The sequence below is a fragment of the Berghia stephanieae genome, chromosome 1 (assembly GCF_034508935.2).
Source record: "Berghia stephanieae isolate SIO BIC M18660-M18661 chromosome 1, UCSD_Bste_1.3, whole genome shotgun sequence".
Taxonomy (NCBI): Eukaryota; Metazoa; Mollusca; class Gastropoda; order Nudibranchia; family Aeolidiidae; genus Berghia; species Berghia stephanieae.
Window position 1 is genome coordinate 13,420,186 of NC_088360.1, and position 14,644 is coordinate 13,434,829.

The 14,644-nt window shown below is 37.8% G+C and overlaps 1 protein-coding gene and 1 non-coding gene across 3 annotated transcripts in view; one reads left to right on the plus strand and one right to left on the minus strand.

Annotated features, from left to right (window-relative positions):
• Positions 1 to 5,558, minus strand: part of LOC144968321 (dynein axonemal intermediate chain 3-like) — a 43,235-nt gene extending 37,677 nt beyond the window's left edge. For both annotated transcript variants that reach the window (XM_078906584.1, XM_078906574.1), the window contains exon 1: positions 5,455 to 5,558. The gene's annotated coding sequence lies outside the window, so the exon portion shown is untranslated. The remainder of the gene's footprint in view (positions 1 to 5,454) is intronic.
• Positions 5,559 to 5,788: 230 nt separating this feature from the next.
• Positions 5,789 to 5,860, plus strand: Trnac-gca (transfer RNA cysteine (anticodon GCA)). Its single transcript has one exon. It is a non-coding gene; the product is annotated as a tRNA-Cys (tRNA).
• The last annotated feature ends 8,784 nt before the right edge of the window (positions 5,861 to 14,644 follow it).

Below are 14,644 nucleotides of genomic sequence, written 5' to 3' on the forward strand. Positions count from 1 at the left end.
TGGGCATGGTTTAGACAACAGGTAGACATAACAGTTGTGAAAAGAGACTGAACGATGATATCCTTTGTTTTGTGATTGACAACTATGAATTGTGACCAACGGGTTTGGTGAGAGCTTATTGTCTCTCGTCATGGCTAATCTCTTGGACTCTTACAAATGTTGAGAACAAAAAGTGAAAGTGAATCCAATCCTAAGATGTCGGCTTGCTTTTCCTTGTCAAAATCTATACAGGGCTGCCATATATTTCTTATTCCAATCAAATTGCTCAGTCTGTGGTGGACTCAGAACAATGTTTATAACTGGTTTGAGTTTACCATACTTGTGTAAAATGTTGCAAAAGTGGGCAGGAAACTCAACTTCGATTAATTGCAACTTCGGTTAATCACAACACTGATCTCAAGGTATTGCGATTATCAGGAGTGGACTGAATTACTACTATAAGGTTATGTAGTCTAGTGGTATAAAAAATAATAAATAAAAAATTAAAATTCCCTTTATTCATCCCCAAGGGAATTTTTGTCTTTACAGTCTTTTCCAAGGGAAGATTGGAATAACTCAAAGTGAGCTAGGGTGAGGTGACTTGCTCAAGGTCATGCAACGAGGCAGGTAGTCAAACTCGGTACCTTTTAGGTACGAAGCAAAGACCACACTGCTGAACCACACTGCCCCCTATAACTCTCGCCTTCAGACCAGAAGGTCCAAAGTTCGCTACCTGCTCCGAGCTGTGAATGGTTGAGTCCTTGGACTAAATGCCCTTTAATTTGATAAAACGGAATAAATTCTCTTTAAAATATAAATGTAAATGAAAATGTCTGCTTTTCGAGATGGAAGTTGCCTAAATGTCCGCTCTGGAAAAGAAAAATAAGAGAAAGAAAAGAAAGAATTTCACAGTACCATTTACGGCCAAAAGAATTGATTCATCACCTGACTGCGAGTCTTATTGACATTTAACAACACCTCCCCAAATTACTATCTTGTTAATGTCTCATCATACTTGTAATAAAAAAGTTGCAAAGAAAGTTGAAACATGTGAGATTTTGAAATAGAGGTAGGTTTTTTGCAAAAAGATTTCTCTTTGAAGTGAATAAATCCAAGTTTGCCTAGTCATCAGACGCTCATTCCAATATCTAGGCAAAGAGACATTTTTGCCCCTCTAGAAATCACTTGTACGACCGCACTTAGACAATGCAAGCTCAGTTTGGCTTCCTTTTGTACAAAAATACAATGAGCAAGTTAGAAATGTGAAAAGGAGGGCCACAAAACAGTTGCTTGGATCGCTAGATTATGAGGAAAGACTGAGGAAACTGAATTTACCAACCTTGAAATACAAAAAAAAAAAAGGGGGGGGGGGGGGGGGGGGGCAGGACATGATAGAACTGTACAAGATAACAAGTGGTAAATATAACTAAAACATAGTAGTAGTAGTAGTAGCGTATGGCTACACCTCCAAATTTATTTCGTCAACCCAGCTTCTAAAGTCTTCCTCCGCCCTAAGGACGGTTTTGTAGCCACCTTCAAGTTTAGTGACTGGGCAGTGGGGACGATGTGATCACTGGTCTCTGGGGCTGCCTGACATTTCTGGCAGGTATCACTGTTTTGAAGTTTCCATCTGCACATATTTGATGCAGTTCTGCCATGTCCAGTTAAGAGGCGATTTGAGGAAGTCCAGTTTTTCCTGGCATTATTGAATGCAGGCACTCTTTTGGTTGGATCTTTAATGATGTTTCCTCCTCTTGGTGTTTCCCTGTTCCAAATTTCTCTCCAGTTTTCCTCCACACTTAAGTCTGCCATTTTTTTAGGTGGAAAGGTCTTCTCGATTTGAGTCTTGTTGTTGAAGGTGCCTGCTTTATTATTGATTTTATGGGAATGTTGTCTGTGGCTTCGTCAATTCTTGCATGCATCCTTTGGTTTGCTTCTTGTCGTATAAGACTTGGTGTTGCAATGCCGCTCAGTGTTCGGAGCCACTGAGTTGGAGTTGACTTGAGACATCCTGTTATAATTCTGATTGATTCTCTTAGTCGGATGTCAATGCTGTTTACACGTGGGCTTCTCATCCAAACAGGGGCACAGTATTCTCCGACACTATAGCACAGTGCCAAAACAGATGTTCTCAGTACCTGTGGTAATGCTCCCCAGGTTGTACTTGTGAGTTTTCTCACCAGACTGTTTCTTTTTGCGATTTTATCTGCGGTTCCCTCAATGTGTTTGCGATAATTTAGTTGTCTGTCAAATGTAATGCCGAGGTATTTAGGGTTGGGGTTGGGGGGGTAGTATTGAGTTATCGGCTGTGATCTTCAGTTCTTTTGTTGCTCTCGATTATTCAAGTGGAAGTTTGCGGATACTGATTTGGTGGTATTCATGTTTAGGTACCACCTATCAAAATATTGTTTCAGGCGAGTGGTGTCTTTACTTAGAACTTCTTCAATCTCTTTCCAGTTTTTCAATTGATAGGCTAATGCCTTGTCATCAGCGTATCCAAGTTTGAGTGCTTCGCAGTTTGGCATGTCGGAGATATAGACATTGAAGAAAGTTGGTGCCAAAACTGAACATTGTGGTACCCCATTTTTAATTTTGCGTGTTTTGCTTTTGGGTTCTCCCAGTATGACATGAAATTGTCTTGTGCCAGTCATGGTAGACAGCAGTTTGAGGGTCTTTCTACAAGGAATTATTTTGGAGAGCTTTAACATCAGTCCGCCTGTCCAAACAGTGTCGTAAGCTGCAGACAAATCTATTAGGACTGCACCAGTCTTCTTTTTGTTCTCAAAGCCTGCTTCAATATATGAGGTCAGTGCAAGGACCTGTTCACTTGTGCTTCTTTGTGGTCTAAAGCCTGCTTGTTCTGGTGGTATGCTGGGATTTATATATGGGGTGATTCGCTCTAGTATGATTCTTTCCAGGAGTTTGTATAAGCAGCAAAGTAGAGATATTGGTCTATAGCTGGATGGTTCAGTCATTGGTTTGCCTGGTTTTAATATGGCGATACTTTGGCATGTTTCCAAATTTGTGGGTATGTACCCTTTTCCATGATGTCTGTAATAGTATTTGCCTATTTGTCTATTGTTTCTGGTCCAAAGTTAGTAATCATGTCGGGGTATATTCCATCAATGCCAGCAGCTTTGCCATTTTTTATTTTCTTTATAGCTCCTTTCATTTCATCAATGGTTATTGGGACACTTAAAAACATGCTATGGTCAGGCAGAGTTTTCAGGGTCTTTTGATATTCTTTTCTTATTTCTTTTTCAAATTGATGGTTTGGGATGTGTTGCCCCTGTTGTTTAATTTCTTTGGCAATTTTGTCAGCTGCAATCTGGGGGGGCTGATTTTGTTTGACGAGCTTCAGGGTTTAGCTTTTTGAAGGTTTGCCATGCATGGCAGCTGGAGTGACTGAGGTCAAAGTTTTCAACAGTTTCTACCCATCTCTCTTTTCACCTTTCATGTAGTGTGTTAAGTAGTTCTTCCCAACCTGTTCATTGTGTGTCTTCTCATATTTTTTCAGCAATTCTTTGCTTTGTTCATTCCAGCATGGGATGTATTGTTTTCTAAAACCCCTGGGTATGTTCTTCTTTTCGGAGGTTAGGACAAGTTTGTTAAATCTCCCTATATTCTCAGTTTGGGGGGGGGGGGGGGGGCATCCTTTTGCAGGTTTTGTCAATTTCATCAGCAAAAGCTTTCCAGTTTGCTTTTCGGAAATTCCACCTTGGATTGGGCAGGGTGTTCATGAATGGGATTTGGATTCCAGTTCTAACAAGGACTGGACGATGTTGACTGTGGGGAAAATCTCCCAGAATTTCTCTAGTTGACTGCAGCGAATTTCCATTTGGGTCTTTTGTTACAAACACGAGGTCTGGAGTATAGTCTTTGCACCAAAGGGCCGATCTTAGAGTTCCTTTGTCTTTGGGGTTGTAAATGTGTGTTAGGTCATTAAGGCTTGCCCATTGTGAGATCTCATTTCCTGGAGTGTCATTTTTGTTGTAACCCCATTCTGAATGGTGGCTGTCGAAGTCTCCCATGAGTATGGATGGGTGATTTACTTTGTCTTTAGGGTAGGAGCTCCAGTTAAGATTTGGTGGTTTCTATGCCAGAGCAGCAGCCCAAGTCACTGACCTGGGAGGCAGCACAGAAATCAACGACACACAAAGAATCACTATTAAATTTGGTGACACTGAAATCACTAATGTAACTAAGACATGACAAAAGTTAGGAAATGGAGGAAAGATTTCATGATAGGAAAGATACGAGAGGTGAAAAAAAAACTGCACACAGTTGGATGATCATGATTGGATTTGAGAAAACACACTTTAACTGTGAGAACGACTAAAATTTGGAACAGTTTACCAGAGTCTGTTGTGAATGCAAAAACTCTAAATATCTTCAAGAACAGACAAGGCAAATTTTGGTCTGACCGCAATGTGTTGTACAATTATAAATGGGCCATAGATTGTAAGACTGGAAGAAACTTGAATAACAAAGATGATGAAGAAAACGACTTCCAAGTCTCCAAGACCTGTGCTGGAAACAATCCATAAGTATCCATAAGTAGTCAGTGTCTTATTGATGAGACTTATCCTCGAAGGAACTTCACTCTACTAACACTGCTATCTACTACTAATACTAGATACTACTACTACTACTACTACTACTACTACTACTACTACTACTACTACTACTACTACTACTACTACTACTACTACTACTATTACTACTACTCTACTACTATTACTACTACTAGATACTACTACTACTACTACTACTACTACTACTACTACTACTACTACTACTACTACTACTACTACTACTACTACTACTACTACTACTACTAATAGATACAAGACTAGACGTCTACTACTTCTACTCTTTCATATTTCCATTATGTGTCTTCCATTCCTTTCAATATCTCATTGTCCTTTTTATTTTCCATCTCTCATTTTACTGACCCATTGTCATTGCTATCACACATTGATTGGAACTCTCATTATGTTAGTTATAGTGACGAGATGCCGACATGCTTTTGGTTTAAGTTTAAGTTTCATGAATCCTCCACGACCCAAGAGCCAAGAGAACAAAAATTTTCTGCAATTTTTCGCAGTTTGCTCGTTTTTACCGTTTCTTTGTTTATTGATTGTTACGAAATGTCAACCGTCTCTATTACTTCTCAAGCCTTTGTCTTAACTTACTCCTATAAACTTTTCCCCCCGAATTTTTCTGTAAAAACAAACAAACACACGACTGATTGAACTTTCTCCTTCGCCTTAGAAGGTAGAAGTAGAAGTTAGCGTAGACACTTTTTTACTTTTTTAGACTTAGACTTAGGCTTAGGCTTAGACTTTGACTTAGGTTAGGGACTGATACCAGAAATGCTTGACATAATAACCACTCAACACAATTCATTAGACTACGCGAACGCTGAAAATAATATCTCTTAAATCAAATAAATATAAAATGATTGATGCTAACCTTCACGCCTTATTAATTTCTCAACAACAAGTAAGAAAGGGAAAGAAAAGGTTGCTAACGTTAAATCAAACAAGCAGCCATATTTACCGGAAATGGACGCTCTGAACGTTTCTAAGGTTACACTGGGGAAAATCATTTATTGTCGTAAAATCACAATAATCAATAAAAAGAAGTAAAACTTCAAACACTGAGTAAGAACAAAGACTATTGTCCATTAAAAAAAGGCAAAAAAAAAAATATAGGGTACCAAATATCATCCAGAAAAAATCTCACTTATTAACAACACGCGAATATTTTCTTAGAATATATAATAAATGTGTGCAAGGGTTGATTAGGGGATATAGCTCAGTGGTAGAGCATTCGACTGCAGATCGAGAGGTCCCCGGTTCGAACCCGGGTGTCCCCTATTTTTTTTTTTTGTTTTTTTTTTTTTTGTTTGTAACTTATTATCTATCGTTCGTTCAACTGCTCATCGAGAAATCCAAATTGTTTCATTTATGTTTTTTTTTTTTTGGGGGGGGGGGGGAGGAGGGGGATGGGGGGGGAGACCATTTTCTTATTGCCATCCGGAAATAAAACACAATACTATGTGTAACCATGATCGTTTATATTAATACAGTTTAGTGAGAATTATTCATTATTTTGGAGGGAAACAAAACAAAATAAAAACAAAAAACTAAAAACAAAGTGACGTCAACTTCGTTCTATTCATACTGACTGGAGTCTACTAATTTCCCGGTGAAGTCAATCCGGCTCCCCGTCTTCTCAAAGTCTTTTTGTATTTCGCATTCTCTTTGTCAGGCACTGTTTCATACAAACATTTACATGTATTTATCACTCAATAATGCTTTCTCCTTAATTTGTCAGAGAGAGAGAGAGAGAGAGAGAGAGAGAGAGAGAGAGAGAGAGAGAGAGAGAGAGACAGAGAGAAAGAGAGAAATTGTTGTTTGCTTTTAAGGATTTTACAGCGTATGCAACAAATTAAGGTAATATCAGCGCCAGTAAAAAGGAATAAAATGGGACGGTAAAAAGTTCTAGAATTACAATTAAAGCACCCAAGAAAACGTGAGACAAAGGGGAATTTGTTCAAATTATAGGAAATATATGTAGATTCCAAGAGTACACCATCAAAGCACTTAGTTTGAGCTCACCAAAAAGTCTCATCCGGACACAAGCACAGGTCCCAACTAAGAGGGACACACTCAAATGTTTACAAATCATATATAATATGTAAACAAAACAATTCGTGGTTTGTTCAAATTATAGGAAATATTTAGATTCCAAGAGTACACCATCAAAGCACTTAGTTTGAGCTCACCAAAAAGTCTCATCCGGACACAAGCACAGGTCCCAACTAAGAGGGACACACTCAAATGTTTACAAATCATATATAATATGTAAACAAAACAATACCGTGAATAACAGAGAGATGATTTACAAGACAAAAAATATCACTTCCCAAAACTCTAACTATACATTTGACTGTCTCCTTCCAGCTTGGGTATCCCGCCAGGGCCTGGACAAAAGTAATCTCATTCCAAGACAAAGATAGAAAGCACGTTGGAAACATATGTAGGGAAGTAGAAGACACAGCAAGTGCCTCCCTGCCCACTATGGGAGGTAAGGAACCACATTCAGAGAGAGAGAGAGAGAGAGAGAGAGAGAGAGAGAGAGAGAGAGAGAGAGAGAGAGAGAGAGAGAGAGAGAGAGAGAGAGAGAGATGGGCGTTTTGAGAAGTCGTCCTCAATCTTTTACAGTAACTACAAATAAGTTTTAAATGGTAACAAGGCCCTTCACTATAAAACGCAGGTCCTTTTTCCATGGAAATCCTAGTAAAGAACCATAACATTGACGTATAACATTTTTTTCTGTGGTTTGCTTGTTAGATATGTCTATTGATGCTATGCGTTATCTGAAAAACCTCATAACATCCTCCAGCCGGATATAACGCTCCAATACATAAAAATATGTGTAATGTTAAACGTTAAAATTTTGATTAATACAATTTAGTGAGAAATACTCATAAAAATGACTGGCTAAAAACAATAACAAAGAAATGAGTGACGTCAATTTCATTCTATCTATTGATAGTTCGAAGATGACGTCACTCAGGTCTTTGTTATTGTTTTTTTTTTTTTTTTTGCCATCCGCGTTTATGAGTAATGCTCACTGAACTGTATTAACCCGACTATAAACGTTCATGGATACACACAGTTTTGTGTGTTGGTCTGTTATACTTCCGGATGGCAATGTTATGAGCTTCTTAGCCAAGCGCATACTATCTAGATTGTGTGTGTATGTGTGTGTGTGTGTGTGTGTGTGTGTGTGTGTGTGTATGCGTGTGTTCGTGCAGAGGGTGATGATTTGGAATGTGTATGTGGCATGGTATGTTGGCGTGTGTGATACGCGCGCGCGCGCGTGTGTGTGTGTGTGTGTGTATGTGTGTGTGTGTGTGTGTGTGTGTATGTCCTTGAAGAAGTCAGGAGGGTGATCTTAGTCTCTCGGTTGCGATGGGAGTGATTTGTTGATACTGTACTATGAATCATTTGGATGTGATAAAAGTAGTTCTTGATGTTATATTTTGTTTTAAATTACTTTAATTATGGAATGTGCTATAAATGTGTGAAGATGAATTATGTTGACACTATTGAAAACCCCGTTTCACATTTCATTTAGAACAAAGCAATTTGAAGAAGAAAAGGAAATTTTCAACCAAACGGTTTAAGAAATTTTAATATTTATTGACAGTTGGCTAAGAAGGAAATGCTACTCATTGTAATATTGTTAATTATTTTCAAATGTAGACATTGATTAAGTTTGGTCCAAATCATGGTATAAATATTTCAAGCACAAACTTGAAGTATAAAAACAACATCATGGTAATAGTTGTCTTTGCTATTTCAACAATGTTGTGAAATTCAAAACTTTTTGCACCACAAATAATATTATGACAGACATCAATTATAGGCACAGGCTATTGACTGTATCAGTTTGACGGTGTACACTTAACTGAATGATAATTTCATAAACTAAGAAATGGTTACAATGGTAAAAAAAAAATTTTAAAAAATAAAAATCAACCCCCCCCCCCCTCCCCATGACGAAACCGATATTTTCAAATTAAATGTCATCTGTCGGAATACCTAGAATTAAGAAACAGGGCAAAATACAAGCAGACGTATCTCACAAAATGACAGAAATTACACAGCATGAAACAATATAACGAACTTATAGTCGTAAATACTGTAAGGACAACTGGCCCATTTAATGTAAGAGTTGGATTACACCATACCAGGGATCTGCTCTCAGCCCACTGCTGTTTGCAATAGTAATGGATGTACTAACAGAACCAATTCGTCGAGAGGCACCGTGGAACATGATGTATGCGGATGACGTAGTATTTTTGAATGATACAAGAGCTGAGGCGGAAAAGGAACTGGAGGGTTGGAGACAGATGTTGGAAAGGAGGGGATTAAGGGTAAGCAGATCGAAGACAGACATCATAGAGCAGGACCACCGATAAAGATAGGAGAAGAGGATGTGCCAGAGACAAACCAATTCAAATACTTAGGAACAACTCTACAAGGATATGGGAACAATGAGATGAAGGTTAAGAAGAGATACAGTACAGGCAGGCTGGAATAATTGAGGAGGGTGAAAACGAATTTCTGCAAAGCTTAAGGGAAAAATATATATAACTGTTGTAAGACCAGCAATGTTATATGGACTAGAGTCAGCAGCTACGACAAAGACATTAGATAAAGAAGTTGAGGTGGCGGAAATGAGGATGTTGAGATGGTCACTTGGCTGGACAGGAAAAGATAAAGTGAGAAATGAACGCATTCGAAGGTTGACTGAAGTGAAGAATGTATCAATAAAGATGAGAGAAGATAGATTGAGATGGTTCGGACATGTAAAGAGACGACAGAGGGAGTACATGGGAAGAAGAATATTGGACATACAATTGGCGGGAAAGAGGAAAAAGGGACGCCCAAAGACTAAATGGCTTGATAAGGTAAAGGATGATATGATGGAGCTGGGCCTGGAGGAAGATGATGCCCTGAACCTAGGCGCGTGGAGATGTAGTAGCATTCATTATGACAACCCTGAAAATGCAGGATAAGCTGAAAGAAAAAGAAGATAGTCATAAATACGAATTTAGTCACCTTCTCGGGCCCATTGTTATGATATATCTATGAGGCGCCGTCTTTATGTAAGTAAGCAGCCGATGGACATGAAATACAAAATGCACATGGAGCAGCACGCTGCCTTTCAACGTAATGGTTTTCGTGCATGCATGGCTGGGAAAAAGCAATTTATCAAGCTGACAACTTTAGCATTATAAATGTATTATTAGTTGTCTCGCCTTTCCCATGATAAATCATGACCTCCTTTATGTCTACATAATAATTGTATTTGCATGCTTGTGTTTCCAATGTTGTTGTGTCGTCGATTTATCATTTCAAGTCAGTTTCAAATTTCAAAAAAAAAATGTTTTTCTCTCCAAGTGTTCAAAGAGATAATGATTTTAAAATGTATAATTTATCGTCTACTAAGACATGTCGCACAAGAGATTTATACAAATAGCGTCGGCTCTTTACCATTGCACATTATTGGAGACTGGGTTTCCTTTGACTTTGAGGTTCCTTTGCTGTCATTGATGTCACTTGTTTTGTTTTTTTTTTTGCTATCAGAGTCGACGCTTCGGTTATTTGACTTGTACGGTAAATACTCGTACATGACACTATGACACATGCATGTACTCCATAAACCATTTCTCTATTACTATAACTATAACATTCTTGTACGTTTGTTTGGTTTTAGTTCTAAGTTATCGCAGTCCTCGGGTACCCTTAGAGGAATGTCACCCATAGATAACAGGCAAGGTGTGTGTGCCCTGCTACTGCGTAATATCCGAGGAACTAATAACCGGTAATACATACAATGATGATGATGATGATGATGATGATCTATGCTTGAGCCGCAGAGCATTACAAAGAGGACAATGGTTTCTTGCTAAGAGATATCGATTTGGGCCTTGAACCCAGTCCCAGAGTAGAAGTAGAAGTGCAATGCCTTGTGTTTGTTTTTATCGCAGTCCTCGGGCACCCTTAGAGGAATGTCACCCATAGATAACAGGCAAGGTGTGTGTGCCCTGCTACTGCTACTAGGTAATATCCGAGGAACTAATAACCGGTAATACATACAATGATGATGATGATGATCTATGCTTGAGCCGCAGAGCATTACAAAGTTGTTTTGTTTGTTTTTAAGGGTTTTACGGCGCTTGCAACACATTAAGGTCATATAAGCGCCAGTAAAAAGGAAGAAAATGGGATAGTAAAAAGTTCTAGAATTACAATTAAAGCACAAAAGAAAAGGTGAGAGAAAGGGGAATTGGTTCAAATAGGGAACAGGTGTAGATTCCAAGAGCACACCGTCAAAGTACTTAGTTTGAGATCGCCCAAAAGTCTCATCCAGACACAAGCACAGGCCCGAACTAAGAGGAACACACTCAAATGCTTACAAATGATATAATATAATATGTAAACTAAACATAATACAATGCGTAACCGAGAGATGATTTACAAGGAAAAAAATATCACCTCCCAAAACAATAACTATGCATATGACTGTTTCCCTCCCAGCCAGGACTCTGACCAGGGCCAGGAAAAAAAACAAGCAATCTCATTCCAAGACAAAGACAGAAAGCATTACAAAGAGGGCAATGGTTTCTTGCTAAAGGAAAAGAAAAAAAGAGATCGATTTGGGCCTTGAACCCAGTCCCAGAGTAAAAGTGCAATGCCTCGTGTTTGTTTTGTTCTTATTAAGGCTTTGGGGCGCTTGCGACACTTTTAGGTCATTTCAGAGTCGGTAAAACGGAAAGTGATTGGGGTGGGGATTTGGAGGGAAGCATCAAACAGGAAACACAGAAGATTCCACAAGTTTAATGTGCCTACTTTAACTTTCCTAACTGTCCCATCTAGACACAAGCTATAAAGATACACTCAAATGTTTACATAGTACCTACCTACATTGAAAGTGAAAGCTAATGGCTATAATCGGAATAGTACATAACAGTTAGATGATTAACAAGGGTCAAATATTCTCTCTAAAAAAGGGAACTATAAATTTGACTGCCTCCCTCTAACTCTAAGCTAAAGACCCCCGTCAGGAACAGGAAATAATCCCGACCAATCTCATCCCAGAACAGAGAAAGAGAGTAAAGTGGAAAAATAAAACGGATAAAGAGAGATAAAAGACACACCAAAAGCGACCTCTCCGCCAACCATGGGAGGTCAGAAGACCTCACAATACTTTATCCACTCCGATATAATATTATTATGTAAGGCAACATAAAAAGTATAATACAAATATTTAAAAAATGAGCAATAAACTACATTTTACTTGTAACACTTATTTATTATTGCAAATTGAAGAACAAAATATTGCATTGAAACTTGTCTGTTGTAAACGGATAAACATGCAATGCATCAGTTATGGTTTTAAGGGTTTTGCGGCGCTAGCAAACCATTTTGGCATTTCAGCGCCAGTAAAAAGAAAAAAATAATAATTTTGATTTATAGGTAAAATGAAACGAGACAAAGTAAGACAAAAGAGAATAGTTCAAATAGGAACCGTTAGAGATTCCACTACAAGAGCTAAAAGTCTCATCTAGACAAAAGCACAGGATCCCACTAGGAGTAGGAGCAATGCACTCAAATGCTTATAAATCATTATATATTCTATATTCAACAACAACAACAACAAAATTTAAAAAATAATTAAAAAGTAATTCAACAAATAAATAAATAAACAGTACACAGATGTTTGTATTTTAGGGTTTTACGGCACTTGCAACACATTTAGGTCATTTCAGCGCCAGTAAAAAGGAAGAAAATGGGATAGTCAAAAAGTTATTGTACGACTAAAAGCCCACGAGAAAAAGAAAGACAAAGGGGAAGGGTTCACATAGGGAACATATGTAGATTCCAAGAGCACACTATCAGTGTGCTTAGTCTGAGATTACCTAAAAGTCTCATCCGGACACAAGCACTAGCACAGGTCCCCACTAAGAGAAATACATCCAAATGTTCACAAACCATTGTGCGTTATTAATACAAACAAAAAATGCAACAGCACAGAACAGAGCGATGATTTACAAGGGGAAAAAATATCATCTCCCAAAACTATAACTTTACATTTGACTGTTTCCCTCCCAGTCAAGTAACTAGGGAAGAGCAAGGACAAACCAAGTAATCCCATTCCAAGACAAAGACAGAAAGCAACTCTAAAAAAAAACAGATGGAGGGGATAGAAGTGCCCTCCCTGCCCACTATGGGACATTACATCAATTGTACAATGTTGGAATGAAGGATTCATACATATTATTACTACTACATTATCATTTTTGCCTACATACTATAGCAATAATGCTCTGGAATGACTTCATTAAAAAAACAAAAAATGCAATTTTTAAAAGAAAAATATTCTAAACAATATTACAATGGGAAAGCGCGATAATTGTTTTTTTTTGTTTTTAAGGGTTTTACGGCGCTTGCAACACAATAGGTTATATCAGCGCCAGTAAAAAGGAAGAAAATGGGATAGTAATAAGTTCTAGAATTACAATTAAAGCATCCAAGAAAAAGTAAGACAAAGGGGAATTGGGAAAAAATAGGGATCAGATGTAGAAAAGCGCGATAAATGAAAACATGGATTATTTCAGAAATTCTTATATATATGAAGCATCTATTCTTTTTAAAAGAACAACTCGTAAAATTATAAAACTATTTTTTACATATTGATATATACGAGTAACGTGAAAAACCTTTTTAAAAAAAATTAATTAACGGTAATCCAATCACCCATAACTCAAAATGGTTGTTTAGAATATTTGCTAGGCCATAATGATCGGCCCTTAACTAATTTGACCTTGCCTTGGAGAATCACCCTGTTGCAAGATCCATTTATTTGTGCGCACCTACAGACTTTATTACCAGACCGATTTTATCGTGGATGGTTTCAAATGAGTCATTTCGAGTTATGTTAATTTCCACAATACAGCAGCAGTATAATAATTAATATATGAGTACCTTTTCGTAATAGACTTTATTTCTCCGCAAACATTGGGATAGTAAAAAGTTCTAGAATTATGTACAATTAAAGTACACAAGAAAAGGCAAGACAAAGGGGAACTGGTTCAAATTGTTGTAGATTCCAAGAGCACGCTATCAAAGTACTTTGTTTGTTTGTTTGTTTTTAAGGGTTTTACGGCGCTTGCAACACATTAAGGTCATATCAGCGCCAGTAAAAAGGAAGAAAATGGGATAGTAAAAAGTTCTAGAACTACAATTAAAGCACAAAAGAAAAGGTAAGACAAAGGGGAATTGGTTCAAATAGGCAACAGATGTAGATTCCAAGAGCACACCGCCAAAGTACTTAGTTTGAGATCACCTAAAAGTCTCATCCAGACACAAGCACAGGTCCCAACTAAAAGGAATACACTCAAATGTTTACCAATCATATAATATAATATGTAAACTAAACATAATACAATGCATAACAGAGAGATGATTTACAAGGAAAAAAATATCATCTCCCAAAACTATAACTATACATTCGACTGTTTCCCTCCCAGCCAAGGAACTCCGGCAAGGATCAGGACAAAACTATGAAATCTCATTCCAAGATAATGACAGGAAACAATTGGAAAACGGGTATGGGGGATAGAAGACACAGCATGTACCTCCCTGCCCACTATGGGAGGTCAGGATCCCCACCCAGAAAGTACTTAGTTTGAGATCACCTAAAAGTCTCATCCAGACACAAGCACAGACCCCAACAAGAGGAATACAATCAAATGTTTACAAATCATATAAAATATTTAAATAAAGCAATACAGTGCATAACAGAGAGATGATTTCACGGATTAGTCCCAGCCGAACTCTCCATTGACTTTAGCTATAGGTTTACCTGAGAGTAATGCATTGTGTTTAGATATAGTGAGTGGGTTTTGGCACATTGATTACGCCAATAAAAGTCCCTGCTATAGCCAATGAATTTTATAAAAGGCTAAGAGGGAGATTGTTTGTTTTTAAGGGTTTTAGAGCACTTGCAAAACCTTTATGACCTTTAGGTCATTTCAGTGACAGTAAAAAGAAAGAAAATGGGGTGGTAAAAAATTATA